Raw genomic sequence first — 18,068 nt, 5'->3', positions numbered from 1 at the left:
CTTTTTGCCTAACAGCTTAGCATCAGTGGTTCTACGAGCCTGCAACAAGCAAATCTCATCGCTAATACTGACTTTGCAGTTACATTCAGTTCAGCTTTCAAGAAATACGCCGTCACATGTAAAGATGTTAGCGGAATTGTGTTGTGCGACATCCTTTACCGTTGCAGCGATTACCGACTGCGAATGGCCATGTGAACTATAGGTAAAGCAGACGAAAGCCCATAGAGCATCAACATCAGCGTCCGCGACAGGCCTGCAAGCACCAAAGAACTACTGCGGTTGCAGTAGCAGGCCGAGTTGTTTGCTCCCACAGTTTCCTTTAAACCCATATTAAACCACTAGAATCTCCTTCACATCCTGGCGGCGATAGCAAGCATTGCCAAACAACGGGGCGGCGTGAAAAGATGAGAACGCTGCTTGCTACCCAGTTTGTCTAGAAATGTAGTTCTGGGCATCGACAAGCCAGCCGGCCAGGCCTGCCGGGGGACCCACCAGCCGGTGATGACCGATGCACGCAGACACCGGTACTAGCCTAGTGGCTTCGACGCGGTGGTTGTTGATGCCGCCATAGCTGCTACCAAAATGACCGCAGCTACTGGCGTTGTTGCTTTTCCCTACCGGGACTGCCCTAGAGTGTCCTTAGGCTAACTGGTTTACTTCGTCGTCGTAATAAATAGTTATTACGACAGTGGTCGTAGTGAGTCTTGGGTTGCCACTAGATTCTGCAATTGGCTTCAGCCGCTCGGTGGTTAAGAGGCTGATGAGCATGCGAATCCGTTTCTGTCTGATTAGGTATATTCAGCGGGAAAGAAAAGGAGTCGAAGATAAAAAAAAAAAGGCAAGATTTATTATACGTGTTTTGTTGTTTTTCAATGACGAAACTTTGAATTAATATGCCTATATATGTGACTCAACGAGAGGTACGAAAACAATAATACCTTAATAATTTTGGAGTTGAAACGGATAGAAATGGGTTATGTATGCACAAATGGTGATCCCAGGTCCCAGGTCCAATTTATATGTTATCGATAAAAGAGGTGAGGAGTTAATGAACATTCGTTATCCAAATCTACCATTTATACAGAAATCTATGGGTAATAACTTGAACGAACAGTTTGAATACTTCTATTGGTATCTGTTGTCCGTTGCAACGTATTTCTGCAGGAAGTTTCGATATGGCCGTGCGCACTACACTGGTTCGGGTTCGCCCAATATCCAATGAAAACATAGATATAGTTGAAACCGTGGGAAGTTTGTTTACACGAAGGTGTTTTTGCTTCAAGCATGCTGACATTTGGCTCTGTTTGTTGAGACAGTTGGAAGATTTTGAAGATATTGACAGTTGGAAGACTCATCACAAAACTATGGTCGCCTTAGTTTCTTCAAGGATTTTTAATTATGACAGACCAAGGGTGAGACAAATGCTTCCTGCAATTTACAAAAAAATTACTAGAAGAATATGTGTTGTGTGTATTGCGTATTGTACAGAGGTAAAATGAACAATCACGAACCCTCCTTACGCTCTATTGTAAAGAACTAGGTAGTTGGTTAAAGATTGGCAGAACATTAGCTAAAGTATTTATACCCTAACGACGTCAGAATAGGCAGCTGTTCCATTCTTGGTATTCTGGACCATTACACCTGGCCATTGCCATCAGCGACATAAGTTTCTTAACCGGCCCCCGCTCTCATGGCGGCGTGCTGTCATCATTGTCCTCCACTAGTTCTGGCCTTCAAGCACTTTCACCCATCGTTTTTAGCATGGCCTTACAGCTTTCCCGTCCTGAAATATATACGGCCCAGCAACCATGGCCGTTTCTTGCTTACCGAACATTCATCTGATCTCTCGTCAAGCCTCAACAGCCAAACCCCCTTTTTCGATCGCTCTTTTCAGAGCCGGTCACAAGTCAACGACGGCCTGACGCCGCCATCAGTATTAACGAATGCAACGAGAACAGCTGCATCTATCTGCGAGACGGCCGGTAGTTCCACGATCTCGTCCTCCCGCTTCTGCACCTGAGCAGTAATCGGGCGGACAAATAGTTGGCCGACTTTGAGGTTGGTGGCTTAACTGCTTCAGCAGATTTGGTGAAGCGTCGGCGCTCTTGTTGCCATCAAATTTTGAAAGAGTAGGCACTTAACAATGAAAATATCGCGATGTGTAAGAGGTTCTAATTACATATGCATATATACAATGAAGAACTAGGTTATTGGCCAGTAACTGGCAATTTATCGGTCACCAGCTAGGGCCTTGATACTTTAACCGCATCTAAGCAGGCCGCTATTTCACGTTTATAATCGTGACCGTAATTATATGTAATCAATAGCTTCAAATCAATATTATTGAGAGTAACGCTGCAGTATTACTGCAATATTATAATAGCATTTCTTGCGCAGCTGAAATAAAAAATTTCTACAAAAAAAATGCTTGCCGTATATTATCGGCATGTTCATTCATTAAAAAAAAAATTCATCTTCAAAAAAGAAAAAAACGATACCCTCGAATGGTAAAACACGAGAAACATCAGAGGATGTTGCCTCTTGTGATTAAATTAATTATTAACAAGCACACTAACTGATTCAGCGTCGTGCGTGTCACGATTTTTATTAATGAAGAACATCGTTATATATCTGTTAGAGAAAATAAAAGGATTAGTTAATAGAGCCACATGACCCTGAATAAAGGCAAATATCTAATATCTCCATTCTCGTAAAATTAGATAAACTTTACGATCAGTTATTAAATCTCATGGATACGTATGGATATTCTGAAGTCTATCCTGAAGCAACATGCCTTTCTGGGTCTGCTCCTTTATTAGCAATTTCAATATGTTTATTTATAAACAAAGAGATACGGACTTCTTTAATCACCTTTTGATGATAACAAACAGCACCTGCGAGCCGCCTCGATCATTTCATTTACTTTACTAAACTAATATATAACCAATTAGCTCGAGTGTTTATTTCTTACACACATAATTGATGTCCAATATGCAACCGGTATATGTGAAAACTGTATCTTTTAACATATATTTTTATGCCAATAGTTTTTAGACGCGTAAGTATTTCACACCGTCAATTAAGGCAGTACTCGGGACCTATCAAGAATACGTAAAATTTTATAGTCAAACTGGAGGATAATGGCGGTCAAGCTGATCAGAGTTCCTATGTACGCGAACATTGTTGATTTGCGATTAACGAAGCAGTCGTATACGCACAGCGAGTCCCATTCTTCACGGTAGGCTAATACGTCACGAAGATCGAAGAAACTAAACTTAGTTTCTATCCACAGCTGACTTGACATCGAAGTTTGAACCTGTATATTCTTCTCATACAGACGTCTGTGAGTGCGCGAGGCAAGATTTATTAGCCGGCTTCCCATTTGACATGTGGTAAACGTCATTATCAGCTGTAGGGTCGAGCCTATGACGTAAAACGATAACAAAAACCACCTTCGCCTACTAAGAGTCACTATTTTATTAACGTTGAAGGCCACGAGGGTAAAAATCTTTAGATACAATAGAAATATAAACATTCCAAAGCGATCGTTAAGAGTGGCGATGTCGCGTCGCACTTTAGCCTTCGCGGAAAGTATGTAGTGGGCTGCTTTTTGGTTATTTTCGTATTTCACGACAGCGTCAATTGCCTGAAGTTTTTCGCAGATGTGAGCGGACGCCTGCACGTAAATCGTAATCGCTGCTAGCTCTATATTCCATATATAGATGGCGGATACACTGCCCATTATAATCAAAACAGAAGCCCTATCTCGAAGGTCATCGATGAGATACTTGCAGTCGATGATGAAGTACGGCGAATTTAAAAATATCATAAACGAAAATATGCGCAAATGGCTGGAGAAATTTATCTTGGGATTGTCCAGAGGTGGTAAAAGCTGTAAAATTGTATCTTGGCACCGAAAAATACTCAGTCCTGCTACGAACAGGATCGTCATTGAAAGCAAGTGATGCAGTCCTGTAATGATATCAATACAGCTGGCGTGAGAAGGAACTGTCTTGTACACCTTATAGGTACGGTTGATGACGAAAAATACGAAAGGCATTACGCTGACGATGCGACTCATTTTGGCTAGTGCAAACCTCATCGAGGTGCTTTTGTAAGGTGATCCTAACGTTTGCGTTTTAGGCTTCTTCTGTGTCAAATCGATCCCGTAGAGTAACATGAATATTTTATAGACTTCCAATAGGACTCGTCGGAGAACGTGTGTTTGAGCCGAACATTTTTTCGTATTCATAGCACTAAACCACAAGTTGGGACTGAAATGCGAACAAAAAGTTCAGCTACAATCCGATTTCTAACTGCTACTGGACTCTTCTTTAAGCTATCCTTTACGAGTGGAATAGCGATGTTATAGAATTATTACACCTAAATCGATTGATCCACACAAAGAGCTACCACGCCCTATTTCCATATAGATCGGGGTAATGTGGGTGAATCGTTTCGAGTAAGGCGCAGTCTGCACGGCCTGCCGTGTGAGGCAAAATATCACTTAAACAATACGAGACTTATATACCGTTATTAACTGCTTTTGTACCAGTGGCCACTATAAATGAGAGCTAATCGTGCGGTGATCTTTCAGTGAGATATACTAGTATGATAATTTGACTGAAGGATATTCAGTCACAGGCAAATGTTCAAGGCAGAGACTTGTGGAGAGGCCGCTTATATTCACTTTACAAGTTACTGTATTTCGCACGTATACTTACCGCGTTTCAACACCCGTTAGATCGCTTCGTAGCCATTGCGTAATGCTTCCACTTGACAAATAATCAACTTGATTCTTATCCAATAGAAATCGTGCTCAGCTGAGATACAAATTTAAACGACCAAGAAGATCGCTACTTGATCTGGATCTATGTAAAGGGGTACGCTATCAAAACACATGAATCAGTCGTGCAATTCGGTTGATGGCCACGAAATTACCCAATGCGTAATTTGTATATGAAAAATCATGTAGTTGCCGATTATTTGACCATCGTGTAAATGTAGCCATATCTATATTTTGTCCAAATCGTGTTATAGCAGTCCTTGTCATCAATCTTTGATTTGATGTAATGATTGGAGGCTAAGGGTAGAGTTCGCGTGTCTTCTTGGAGTCAATCGCTCCTGCTACCATCGTCGGGAAGGAGCTTAGCAAACAATGTCCTTTGTATCGCTCCGTCGTACGGATAAAACCAGCTTGGCCTTTTACTTTGCTTGAAACAGGGAAACAATCTGCTCCGTGGACAACAAATACACGTGCGCTGAATGGCGAATGGAAGTCAACCGTTTTCGAGATTGAACTATATGCTGGAAAATACATTATCTGCATCGCTGCAGATAGACTGCATAGCTATCTGCTCAGAATTTCGCGATTTATGCCAGAATATCTACTTCTCGATTTGGCCACTGTTAGAGATAAATCAAAGTACAGTTTACGTAAGGTTTGCAGCCGGTTCAGATATGTTGACCGGTCCCGTTTCTTTTAGTTCTTATGCGCTAACAAGGCTGCCGGAAGCTATATATTTACGGAAATGCCGATGCGCTATTTATTTACACGAAGGTAGAGACTTTGAAGCCTACTTTGGACTGCTAATGAATGTTTAGATTGATTAATGAGACGAGGCTCTGCGTATAAGTGTTGTGTTGGTTGAAATCAACAGATAACACAACTTCACGCTCAAAAATTAAGTTACCACCTTAGAGATACACCTTAGAGAACACATGCCTTAGATATGCTGGCAAAAAAACACCACATTATTTTTAATATAACCTGAAGTAAGCAGCACGCTCTCTTGTCTTTCATCATAATCTATAGTTTTTTTTTGGACATTTGAGGAGCTGTGGATCTGTATGAATGAGCCTCAGCTCAACCTTCATGAAAAGGTGTACGAAACTCTACCGTTATTTTCCTATTCCACCTTCATTTAGTGTTTTTTTCGGATTTTCTCCCTGAGGGATGGAACTGATTTCATCTAAATGTAAGCCAGACACCGTATCTATGCTCGCCTTTTTACTATCCCGGTGTCAATTCTACTTAAGCAAAAAACAACATGTGTTTCTCGATTTCCTCAAAGAGTATCGTATAGTACCTATTTATTATGAGGTGGCGTGAAGATAGTGGAATTCTTCAGATAAAGCTTATAAAAATTTACCAACTTCAGCAGTCCATGGGAGAATTTAGCGTCGTTGCTAAGAATCAACATGGTTTCCGTGAATACTGTAACACGACGAACCTGTTTAATGCTTTACATAGAACAACAAACGTTGATCAACGTTCCCTTGTCATTCCGTTATACTGGGGGATTTCCCTCGCACATCTATACCGAAGAAATGACTCCCTTTTAATTGCATTTTACTTATTTTTTAAGACTGTTTGAAACCAATGGGCGCTAATCTACACGAATGCTTCAATAAAATACGTGAAAGCCTTTTACATGAAATCCATACCTTGTACGCTAGTTTAAAAAAAATCTATGTACACTTCCCACCAAGATGTTCGTAGATTAGCTGAGCCCATAAATAACAGGCAGAAAAGTGCGATGAAATGTACAATGCAATAGACAGAATCCTGGGCAAGGCACTTTTGTCTTTTGAGAGTGACTCCTGTAGATGTCCTTTCTTGTTAGGGTCCGTACAGCTGTCAACTTATCGCCTTCTTAGCTTTAAATTCATTTGTCCTAAAATGTCCTTCTCAACCGAATAACTTACCTAAAATTTCTTCTATATATAAAAATCTATCAGTAAATTTCGATGTTTTATTCATGTGGCGTCAGCGCTGAATAACATCCTAATTATAATAATCGAAAAGGGTAGTAGGCGATTGAGCATTGCCATAGAGAGAAAACCCACTTTGATTCAACGTTTTTATAAGAAGGCTATGGTTCCTCTCTTCGAAAAACTGGGCAGACAGAACTAAACCGATATTTCTCACATTTAGTAATTGGAAGAATGCATGCAGATAGAATTGATTGTTTAATGTAACTATTGCCTTTAGTCATACCCATGTCGTTTACCTAAATCCACCTTCACAGTCTATCAATGTCTTTATGCCTAATATTAACTATTTCGCCAAGATGAAGTTTTAGACATTGATTTGTTACCAATCTTTCGAATAGGATTTTGTTAGTAACTGGCTAGATATTCCAAGTTAGAGAAGTAGTGGCTAGCGCCTGGTAAGCTGGCAAAATCATACGGTTTTATTGCCACGTAATAAACAGACAAAGGTTGATTGTAGAGCATTCATGGCATCGAACAGTGGGTTACGCAAATGGCCACACGCTACGAAAGATAATGCAGCCTTATAGAACTTGACAAACATGGCTCATACTATCCTCCTATTTCGGTTTTACTGTAAAAAAAATAGGTAAGCTTTAAGGCCGAGACGTACTGTGTATGTTCGAAGAAACTGTAGGGATAGATTTCTAGAAAGGTTAAATTATCCAGCTGTATATATATTATTCTGTCTAGCTAACAATATTTAAGATAAACGGCCATAGACTTCAGTGACTGTTCGATTTTATGAATTTTGCGCCTCCTCATGTCCTGCTCTAGACAGAGTGTGTCAGTCAATTCGCAGATGCATGTTTCGAGATAGTTAACAGGGAAAACTAGCTGGAGCAGTAGCTGAATCATAGATTTAGATACAGGAATAATCTCCTGTACATGCTCTTGGTGCTATTCAGGCATTTGTTTCAGGATTTACAAAAGAGTGCTATAGCGTATCTCGATAGCAATTTGGCAACAGAGATGTTTACACACATTACGTAATGCCTACACATATAGCTTGGTAGGTATGATTGTTAACGCAATTGTACGAGCGACTGTATTCCGGTCAAGATCAGATGCGACGCGTACCGTAGCCGAGCATTTCGTTCTATTCAACTAACGGACCTTCTAGTCGTATTAGCACAGTAGATTTTACTAGAGCTTAATTGGAGTTAAGCTGGTTCTCTGTTTTTTCTTTCTATTATGACTGCCCGGGTCCATAATTTAGTTGGATGTAATTGCATTAGTTATGAGAAGCCCACTCTTGAAAGATTCGGGTACCTATTCGATCTTCAGAACTGGGGGCTCACTAAGTTTGGGGTGAAGTGATGATTATGCCGATTGTTTATTCATTTGTGATAGTCGGGCTTTCTATATAGTCATGCTGATGTTTACAAGCCGAGTTCAACACTGAGCTATCCTCGACCTATGGCTGGTTCCTGGACTGCTAGAGGCGAATAGCTCGTTGGTGGCACGGAAAACAAGTCACCGTACAAGACTGGGTCTCATTGTATTTCGAAGATCTTATCTTCTTCAGTTCTGTGTGTTGGGGTAAATTACATAGAAGAGTGCGTAAAATCGCCAAATAATCGAAGCACCTCTACGTTTTACAAATTGACAAGTATTTTGATCAGGCCTGCATATCTACTTAGGGAATAAAGTAAACCGTCTAGCAATTGCAATTTCCTGTTTTGCGCGTACTTCTTAAGACCGAATTGAAGAGCCGATTACTATGTTCCGTTACTGGAACATCCAGTTACCGCCATCTTGGATTTTATTTCAAGAAATTTTCGATGTCCAAGGAGACAGTTTTGAAGAATCAGATTTGAAGATTTCCGGAACGCTTAGCTCGGTGGTGGTTCTTATAGCATTCACTGGTTGGAACCACAGGCAATCGAAAACCGGTCTAACTCGTTCACGGCTGTCTAGTCTTCTTCTGCTTAGCGACTTCCGAAGAAGCATGGCTGGTTTAGTTCAGCTTAAGGGAAAATGAATTCAGTCAAATATCGACGTCTTTATTGGCACTATTCGTAGCGTTGTAGTGTTTTGTAGTAATGACAAAAATCTATTAGTTATCTCACGGCGAGATCGTATTTTAGCTTTAATCTGAAGAAACCAGTGCAGATACGCTCTTTTCTAGCCGTCCACATGAGTAACCTACAATTAAAGCCGGCCTTACTGGTATATTATCTGAATCTCGAGATCAATGCCATTAAGAGGTACAAGGCTAACGTGATGGCCACCCCTTCTATAGCGCTGATCGCTTTTTGCGGTAAGCTGATATCGTTTATTTCTATTCTTACTGTTGCAAGTCGATCATAGACGTCTATCTTATATATTACCGCTTGTTCTTAACCTTACTTTGCCGTAGTGTACAATAATGATTGCATATATACAGGTTTAAATATAGATTCTCGCTTGCTTCTTTACTAGACACGATGGTCGCTTCTTCGTAATTAAATTTGTTTTTTTTTTGATATCCTCAAGTCGACTCCTCGCTAATCCTGTAGTGTGAAAATTGTATAGTGCACATCTGAAATGGCTAGGTGATCTCGCCAACTGCATCCCCCAGGTGCTCAGATCTTCCGAAGCACGATCTGAACTCATGGAAAAGCATTAGTGGCCTCTTATTGCTACATGTCCAGCTCGATTAATATGCTCAAGTCGAATGGCCACCGTCTTCGAGATGCCGTGTCCGAATCTGTGGGCATATGACTATGGCGACTCCTGTTAAGGGCCTTCGACGTGAAAGTGAAGTACGTTTGATCTGGGTAGGGTTTACTCTAAAATAGCTATTAGCACATCATTAACGACGGGCTTTACATTTCATTGCAATGGCGAACTCAAGCTCAAACCTATGATTATCCTTATATCATTAAGCGTCTCCTCTTTAATTGAACGCTTAAATTTTTTAAAAAAGCAAACTGTTGAAAACGCAGTATTCCTTCGAAGAAAAATATTATTTTGACAGCAGTCGAGCATGGATAATTGAATTAGATTTAACCGAACATTCATTTGATTAGTTTATTTATTGTCTATTAGGTACATAGTCGAAACGATGGATTGCTAATTGCAACATCTGGGGAAATCAGTGGGTTGCACCTTCGCGGGCTTCAGCCTACAATTATTTACTATAATCTTCTGGAAGAAGCAATTTCAGTTATTGTGCGCAGTGAAAGTTTGTAAACTTCGACTCTAATTGTAACTTCTCTTGTTATGATCGGGTCTGAAAATTCAGTCGCGACTCGGCATCTGGCCAGATGATTTTGTCCTGGACACTCGAGGTAACTACTGCTCATTTTAATCTTTGCGTTCTCAAGCTGAGTTCACCAGTACCGAAGATAACGACAATAAAAGTAAGGAAACTAAAGTAAATTTGACATTCTCTAAAGCAAGAACATGAACACTGACCAGTGCCAATACGTCTTTAAAACACACCGAAAATACCTACAGGCTAACAATCTAAATAATCTAATTATTACGCCGTGTATTTATTAGGTTAAAAACATTGTCTATTTCTCCCTGTAGTTGCAGCGTGGTTAGCGTTCCGGTTTTACTGGAGTGTACGGGAGCTAAATGCTACACGCTATAAGATACCAATTTAAGGCACCCTAAAATTAAAGCAAAACATATCACATTTAAGCTCGATCTAAGCACATAGCGGCACCCAAATTGCCAAACAGAAGATTACTAGATGACAAAACAGATCAAGCCAATCCTTTTCTATGCTTCTCGTAACAATTTGTGTTTCGTTCGAAGAGGTTATGTAATTGCTTTGTCTAGAGGACCACGAACGGTTGTTGCGCCTACGTCGCAACCCCAGAACGAGGAGCGACTTACAAGAATGAGATCACCCAATTACAAATTGTTTACCACAGCGCTTTTCTACAGGGTAGATAGCGTTTTCTTGTTGGCTGCTAAACGGTGACACAAGGCCCTCCGGACATATGGCATTTGCCGTAAAAACAATATAATTGTACGCCCTAGTCAGGCTCATTAAACGATGCATTTAAACTATTGTACTGATCGCTGTCAGTCATACGTGGTACAAGTTTGTCATACCATTCCGCGGGCAGAACCTACACACACACACACACACGGACGTATCTACGCGACTGTTATAGTAAAAACTGATTAAATAGTTCATCACTTCTGCAGCCTCAATAGGCTAATAAAGCTCAATTGTGCAACATTGAATACAGACTGGAATCTGAGCTGGAGCCTAAACACCTAACCTGAAGCTAAGCTTTAGTACTTTTCTTATATTGAGTGACAGACTTTAGGTAGGCACAATTCATAACACTCCTTGGACACTAGCTCACGCGGATCATCAGGCATCACTCTGTCAGAGGTAAGAAAAATAGCTTGTCCACTTTATTTATACATTATCCTATGCCGTTAAATTGTTCTACAATATCTGATAGACGGTATTTTATGTCCTTACAGCTCACATCGCTGAAGGGTGGAAACGCACCAAGGACAATGTCGCACCTTTTAGAAAAAAACAGTAGTGGGAGGCCATCTTTAATGCAGTGATGTGTCAATGATATAATCTAAATGGAAGTAAATATCGTCAACGCAAAAAGGTATTCACCATTGGTTCTAATTTCCTCAAATTACGTATTCGCAATAGTCGACCTAAGACTCCAACTCATTTAGTTAGTAATCGAACTCCATCAAGAACCTCATCAGAACCTTTACATACAAACAACTTTTTTTTTTTTATCTACGATAAACTTTGTTGTAGGAAAGCTGATTCACTTCGCCATTAGCGGTCGAAGGCTCTAGCCTATTACGCCACCGATTTTGTGGCATTGCGTTATTTTTTTTTAAGCGTATTCGGTAGAATAGAGTTTCTCGATGAACAACAGATAGAATTAGAATATTTTTTAATGTGGTAAAAATGCATTTTGGTCTTAAGATCAAACTACTATTTTTTTAACACCACTAAGTAGTTGTTTCTTAAGCCCAGTTAATGTGGGTTTAGGCAGCGGTGAGACGTGCAGAAAATTTCGTTGGCAACCTGAGGAAATCTGTGATGACACAGGTCGACGACTTGATTCGGCCTCAGAAAATACTCGATAAATTAACTGTTAATCGACTGTTCTTTGTAATTTTATTTTGTCATAGATGTGCGTTGATCGGATGCACATATCCAGATATGGACGCTACATTTTGTTAATCTACTTCGCAATCGCTGGATAACTGAAACAATCAACCACAATCTCCCGGTCGGATCCTTGTAGAATTCACTTATTTTTATGCTATATTTTTTGACTGCTCTCGTCGGTGTCATATTAAAAGTTGTACTTCCTAAAGAGCCACTAGTTAAAACCAAGAAGGTCCCTTAAATTATCTTGCGGAACGATTTTTATTGTGCGTTAACCGACAGGACAGCTAAAGTATTTTAAATCTTCCTTGACGAAAAAGCCAGGGTTATTTAGAACCTTTCCGGGATTGGCCCCTTGACTGTCTGCCCGACAATGCGCCAATGCACTTTAGACGTCGAAATTCCGGTTTTGTCTATTTTTTTGGGGGCAGAAGCTATAGATACCTAGTCTGTTATAAATGATCTAGCTCTACTTACTACTAAGTTTCTAGAGTATGCCGCGTACAAGTTAAAAACTTACTGTAGCTCTATTGCTTCCTATGGAATCGTGTCCAGTTATAGGTCAAGAAACAATGCGGCTTCAGATCGTTTACGACATTTCGCATTTAACGAATCCGGCATAAAACCTATTGTGAGGTCGACATTGGTTACAACGCGGCCAACGTCATCATTGCGTACGCGTCACCAACCCCATAACCAAGCCATGTAAACCTGTTGAATTCTTTCTACAAGGCCGATCCATCTGCATTTACGAGTGCTCGAGCAGAAGACTCTTCCTCGCAGAATTACGCAGCGTTTCGCCTTCTCTGTCGGTATACAACGTATCCACATATAAGTAAAGTTGCAGTTTTAAACACTGTTTTGACCGCTAAAATAGTACCACGATCCTGATAGTAGCTTATCACACATATCATTTAATGTACTCGTGCCCAACACGAATGCGATCTTCGAGTCTCCTTGACGGAGTCTAACTCATCCCTACGATGCTGCCACGAAATGATGCCCTATTAAAGTTACGTTTGGTTCATTCTTTACATGCTACTTACTAAGTTTGTTAACCGGTTCTGCAAGCAGCACCTCAGCCTGCTTGCATAACCGGTTACAATGGTTAGTATTTAGATGAGCTACCAACTACGAAAGCTCGCAGGTCTTTACTTTTGTGCTTTCAGCGTTTAGAGTCGTTCGTGTAATGTGGCTTTAAAAACAACTTCTTCTTTTTTTGCCGTATATCTATTATCTATAAGGGGGAAGCACTGCATATAGTCTATTTGTTAATACTAGGCTATTGACATTGATTAGTGAGAGAAAAAAAAACTAGTTTAGGTTATATAAATTCTCAATTAATAACAAGGTCGAATTGTGGCCTGATAGTGTTTAGCGTAATGGTCGTGGTTATAGTCTAACTTCACTCATTTGGCATTGAAGGCACCGCTTCGGACATAACCGATGAAGCGCATTGACCTGGTCACTGGTTGACTGGATCACTAACGAAATTCTCATTTTTTGAGTAACATAACATAACTATAGGCAGATAATAGAAAAAGTGTTGGAGTTACATATTAATCATTATAAGAGATCGCAATATATTCTCAAGGTTAACACGTGTAACAGTCAAATGCTGCTACATACAGATCAAAAACATAACCAACAACATCTAGATATTTTGTACGTGGATATAAATCTGCACGACTGTCATCGTTTTTAATCTCCACAAATGTTTCTCTGACAGGTGCATAGATACAAAATGTCGGATTGAACAAATATAGTCTACATCTGAAGTAGATCATAAACATGGAACGTCGATGTAACCATCGTAATAATCCAATATAAACATACTTTCCACTAATTGGAGCCTTTCTGAAGGATATAATGAATAGATAATAGTTGCATAGCACCAATAAAATGAGAACTCTTAGTAAAATTAATGAATTGAAAACGAATTGGAGTGCATAAAGGAAAATTACCTATTTAGGTAGGTTATCAATATCTATCCAGCGTTGCTATGCTGCTAGATAATATTTCTTTTGACTAACGTTTCGGGATTCGAACCCAGAATCTTCTATTTATTAGGGAGGGGGTATAAGTAATTAAATGATCCACAACGATTTGGCCGAATACACGTTGGTGTACTTAATCAACGCGTATTTTGCCAAAGGGCCTTTTTAAATGCTTAGAGATAAACTCCACGCGATTACCACAGATAATGCATTGAAGGCGTATTAATTAAATTTATACTATAGATTGTAATTATAAATCTCTTACGTCTCAACGATAGTGAGAAGAGATTTGACCATGAGTTTAGCAGGACAACGAATTTTGCTATTTCAATTATAAAAGAGCATCAATTGTTAGATTTACTAAAATCGATATAAACGTTCAAGATGAACTATAAGCAGTACTAAGAAGATTTGGAGTACTTTTTGCAGTGGTACATTGAGATCTAGCTCAAAACATTCATAAATCAAGTTGCGTAATTAGATTATAATGGAAAAGTACGTTCAGTAATAAGGTTATGAATTTGTCAGTAAATATCGCATATATCAACCCTTTCGGCCTCTACGATAGGAACGGTTCTGCGATTTAAGGCGTGTAAGCTCTCGGCACGTCACCCCTATTATCAAACCTACTTAGTGCTTCTGGCGTCCCACCTCATGTTCGCATAGTATAGTGCTTGTTAGGTACACGTGTCCTACAAGTAGGGCTAATAGCTCAGACGACCTGGCTAATACATATTAAATGTGTTATTCCCCGAGCTATGACAAAAACAGCTAGCGAACTTAACCTGCCTTTGCAGCCTGTGTAACATTGGTGCCTCTGAAGATCTGTTACAATTGTCTCCTGCTTCAAAACACAACTCTTCTCTCAAAGGAGTTCATTGGGAGACGGATCTGGTTTGCTTCAATGTCTCGCAGGAAAAATTGTTAACCTTCTTATATCCAGGACCGATTCTAGTGAAAGAATAATGGGGGCCTTCCGCAACCTTTCTGTATGTTTGCACGAGACAAAGCTTGCAGATATAGGAAATGAAAAATATCGTACTCTATTTCAAAACCATCTCAAAATAGTTTAATATTGGTGTCGTAGCTCACGTTGTTCGCGATACCTTATAGCGCCACTGAGGCTCGCGTATCAGCGAAATAAATAACACTAACATTTTTCCGTAGCAACGGCTCGGCTGGCCTTTGGCCGAGAGCGCCAAACGCCTTTAGGAAAATCGTCACTATCCATGATACGATACATCACGTGTGATCGGATGAGGGTGGTAATGTATACTTTGCCGGCTGTTACTGCGTTGAGCTGACGACTTCTTTTTTATGTATGGGTATTGTCGGGCCTCGGCAACGCACTAAGTGGCGCGTCAATGTGTTTATCTTTCCGCTTCGGTCAAACGTTTTCTAAGCTGTATCGGTTGAGCACAATTGAGTGAATGACTGAGTACAAAGAAGAGGATTTCTTGAGACATCGAGTGATGACTGTGAACGGTGTCCAAAAGCGTGATCTGTATAGGGAATACGATGATTTACCCAAAGTGGACTAAAATGAAGTCGTCCGGGTGGATCTATGAACAGCGATTATCGTATTAGGATTTAGCACTCAACTTTTGCGTACTTCTCTTATAGCTAGTATAAGGTCATAATTATAGTTGCTATTACAAGTTCCTTCTTGTCACAACAAGAAAGAATATGACTGTGAATGAGAAATGGTAACGCGCCGATTATAATCTGACTTGGTTCTAATAGAGTTTATTTGTGTTTCAGTTTTACCAGGAAACTTAATTCAGGGATAATTAGATTCTCTGTCAGGTGCCACTGCACACCCTTTGCCGAATGCCTGCAGTAAATTATACAGTCTCAAGCTATAGTTTGATCAATTCAGATTTTTGCATAGAAACTTGGCGTATTTATGACGTCATATAAGTTAGTGAAATCATTTAGAAGACGTGGTCATTCGTAGAGCACAGTTGCAGAGAGAATCAATCCAACTAACCTTGCTTAATATGCATCTCGAATGTGCAGAGACAACAAATACCTTTTCCTCATTGATGTACTGAATATCTCAAAGCCTTTCCGCACCTTTCTTTCTGCGTAACCCATAACATGGGTTTTTGCACTACATCTCTTTTTACAGTACCTAACAGTCACTGTTTTAAAGTCAAACCGCCTTTTGATAGTTATTTAGGTTAGTCTATGGAGAATCAGGGTGTTAATTTTGAACACTGCGTGTTCTAGCGTCACTGGTTTATTGGACCTATCGAGACAAACGGAGTAAACTATGATAATGCTTGTTGTTCATCCGTCAAGATGAATGCAAAGCATAAATCATTAACCATCAACAATGCCACCTTTTTCCGCTAGTTCGGTAGACTTCTGAAGTGGAACAGGAACGTACAGTCTTATAATTATTATATTTTATATCATTATTCATGATAGCAAGATATGCTTCAGTGCATATAAGGGTATGTCTCGAAGGACATGCACTATATAATATTTATCTATCGGCTCGCAGTCAACTTCATAATGTTACAGCAAGAAACTTTCGTAACTAAATAAATCGCCGCCTGTTTAGATCGGAGGAATAATTATAAGACCATATCTACACAATTATTATACAAAGGTAAGAAAAAAAATGGCAAATATGTAACTTCTATACAAAAAATTGTTTTTGAAGTTTCGCTCTGTCGCGACAATTTCATACTTAATGAGCTAGCATTTACTTGAAGAAATACTTTTACTCCTTCGAGTGCCATTATATTGTAACATGTTGGTGAAAAAAATTATAGATTCTAAAAAAAGTTGCGTCGTAGCGCTCCATATATACGATGTGTGAACTCATTGAGATTCAATATATTCAATTAAATTTCGAAGTGTTAAATGAGGACAGGTTTAATGAGACGCTATGCTTTTCACTCAATTCTGAATAATGATGTGATTCTGATGATAGGCCTCAATTTTTAGTTTTCCCCTCAATAGGCTACCAGCTGAAAGGCATCCACGAGTGTTTAATAGTAGTTAGTTTTTATAGCGCGCTTCGACAAGTCGATGAAGACATATCAAAGAATAACTCTTTTTTATTCAGAAACATAAATTGCTACCATTCTGTTTATCTGTCGTGTACAATATTTATGTACCACTGATAGGACTTGAAGCGACGGGTCAACTGTGACATATTATTACACTGAAATATAATAAATGAGAATAATTTTACTAATACGTAGGCTCCATTTTTACGTGAACGGTATCCGAGCACTGCACGAAGCGTTAAAAATATGTTTATATAATCGAATAGTCTTAGCCGTTTTGCTGTCGCTATCTATGTATTAGCTATTCTACTTCGAGTATGAGGATCTTTGTAATAAGATAGTTTTGCTTCTATTAGAGCATGACTTTTTGACTGATCTTTCACCTATTAAAAATATCTGCCAAAATTGGCATTGAAAAAATGCGGGCAAGATTTTCGTATTTGTTTATCTATGAAAATTACTCTTAAATCCCAAATCTTATATCCACTTGCGGCTTTTCACCTAAATTCTAGAAATTCTGAGCGTTTTGTAGGATGAGATTTATAAACACTGATCAATTTCATATATACTGCGGGAAATAATAGAGTGTACGTTAGGGTTACAAATATAATTAAGTACAGAATACGTATAATTATTACGAAAATTAAGGTAGTAGATGTCTAGCTGAAGTTCGCATGAATGTTAGTGGCAGCTCCACGACAATCATGAAGCGATTTTTACAGTGAATTTGTCATATCCACGCGGTTGCTTTACTTTCAGATTAGACCAACATTACTGTTAGGATGTATCTATATAATAATAAAACTACTTTAAGTTATTTTTTGTCTGTAACGGTCATCAGCTTTTGCTTATAGGGATTGCGGTGAAGGTAATTAACGTTTTTTAAACTCTATTCTCAGGACTATTATGTTAAAGAGTACCGAGTTATACTCACTTTTTGGTAACTCATTTACTAGTAGATTTACTACTGGTGCTTTGAACCAATTCTGCTAGTTTGCCTGCATCCTATACTGAACGACCTTTTTTTATGTAAAAGCTGGTTCTCTTGCTTTCTAATGAAGACACGGCCACTAAAGCAACATTTTTAAATGGTTCTGGGAACGAATACACTTACAGAGACGTGTAATACAATGGCTGTTTATCACAACATGTATGAACGTTCAAGATAGTCCG

General features: G+C 39.3%; 1 long non-coding RNA gene across 5 annotated transcripts; it reads left to right on the top strand.

Moving 5' to 3' along the window:
- The first annotated feature begins 109 nt into the window (after nucleotides 1–109).
- On the top strand, nucleotides 110–17,127 carry LOC147756781 (uncharacterized). Of its 5 annotated transcripts, none has more exons than XR_015323450.1 (6): nucleotides 110–202; nucleotides 1,165–1,412; nucleotides 1,895–9,521; nucleotides 10,004–11,116; nucleotides 11,212–11,351; nucleotides 12,431–17,127. It is a non-coding gene; the product is annotated as an uncharacterized LOC147756781 (long non-coding RNA). The 5 variants fall into 5 exon arrangements; XR_015323449.1 differs by lacking the exon at nucleotides 110–202 and adding an exon at nucleotides 11,896–11,996 and having other exon boundaries at nucleotides 302–1,412; nucleotides 12,437–17,127; XR_015323448.1 differs by lacking the exon at nucleotides 110–202 and having other exon boundaries at nucleotides 302–1,412; nucleotides 10,004–10,121.
- The last annotated feature ends 941 nt before the right edge of the window (nucleotides 17,128–18,068 follow it).

This window comes from Varroa destructor, unplaced genomic scaffold (genome assembly GCF_002443255.2).
Source record: "Varroa destructor unplaced genomic scaffold, Vdes_3.0 BEIS01000003.1, whole genome shotgun sequence".
Classification (NCBI taxonomy): domain Eukaryota; kingdom Metazoa; phylum Arthropoda; class Arachnida; order Mesostigmata; family Varroidae; genus Varroa; species Varroa destructor.
Note: the sequence above shows the minus strand (reverse complement) of the source record. Positions and strands in the feature narration are given on the sequence as shown.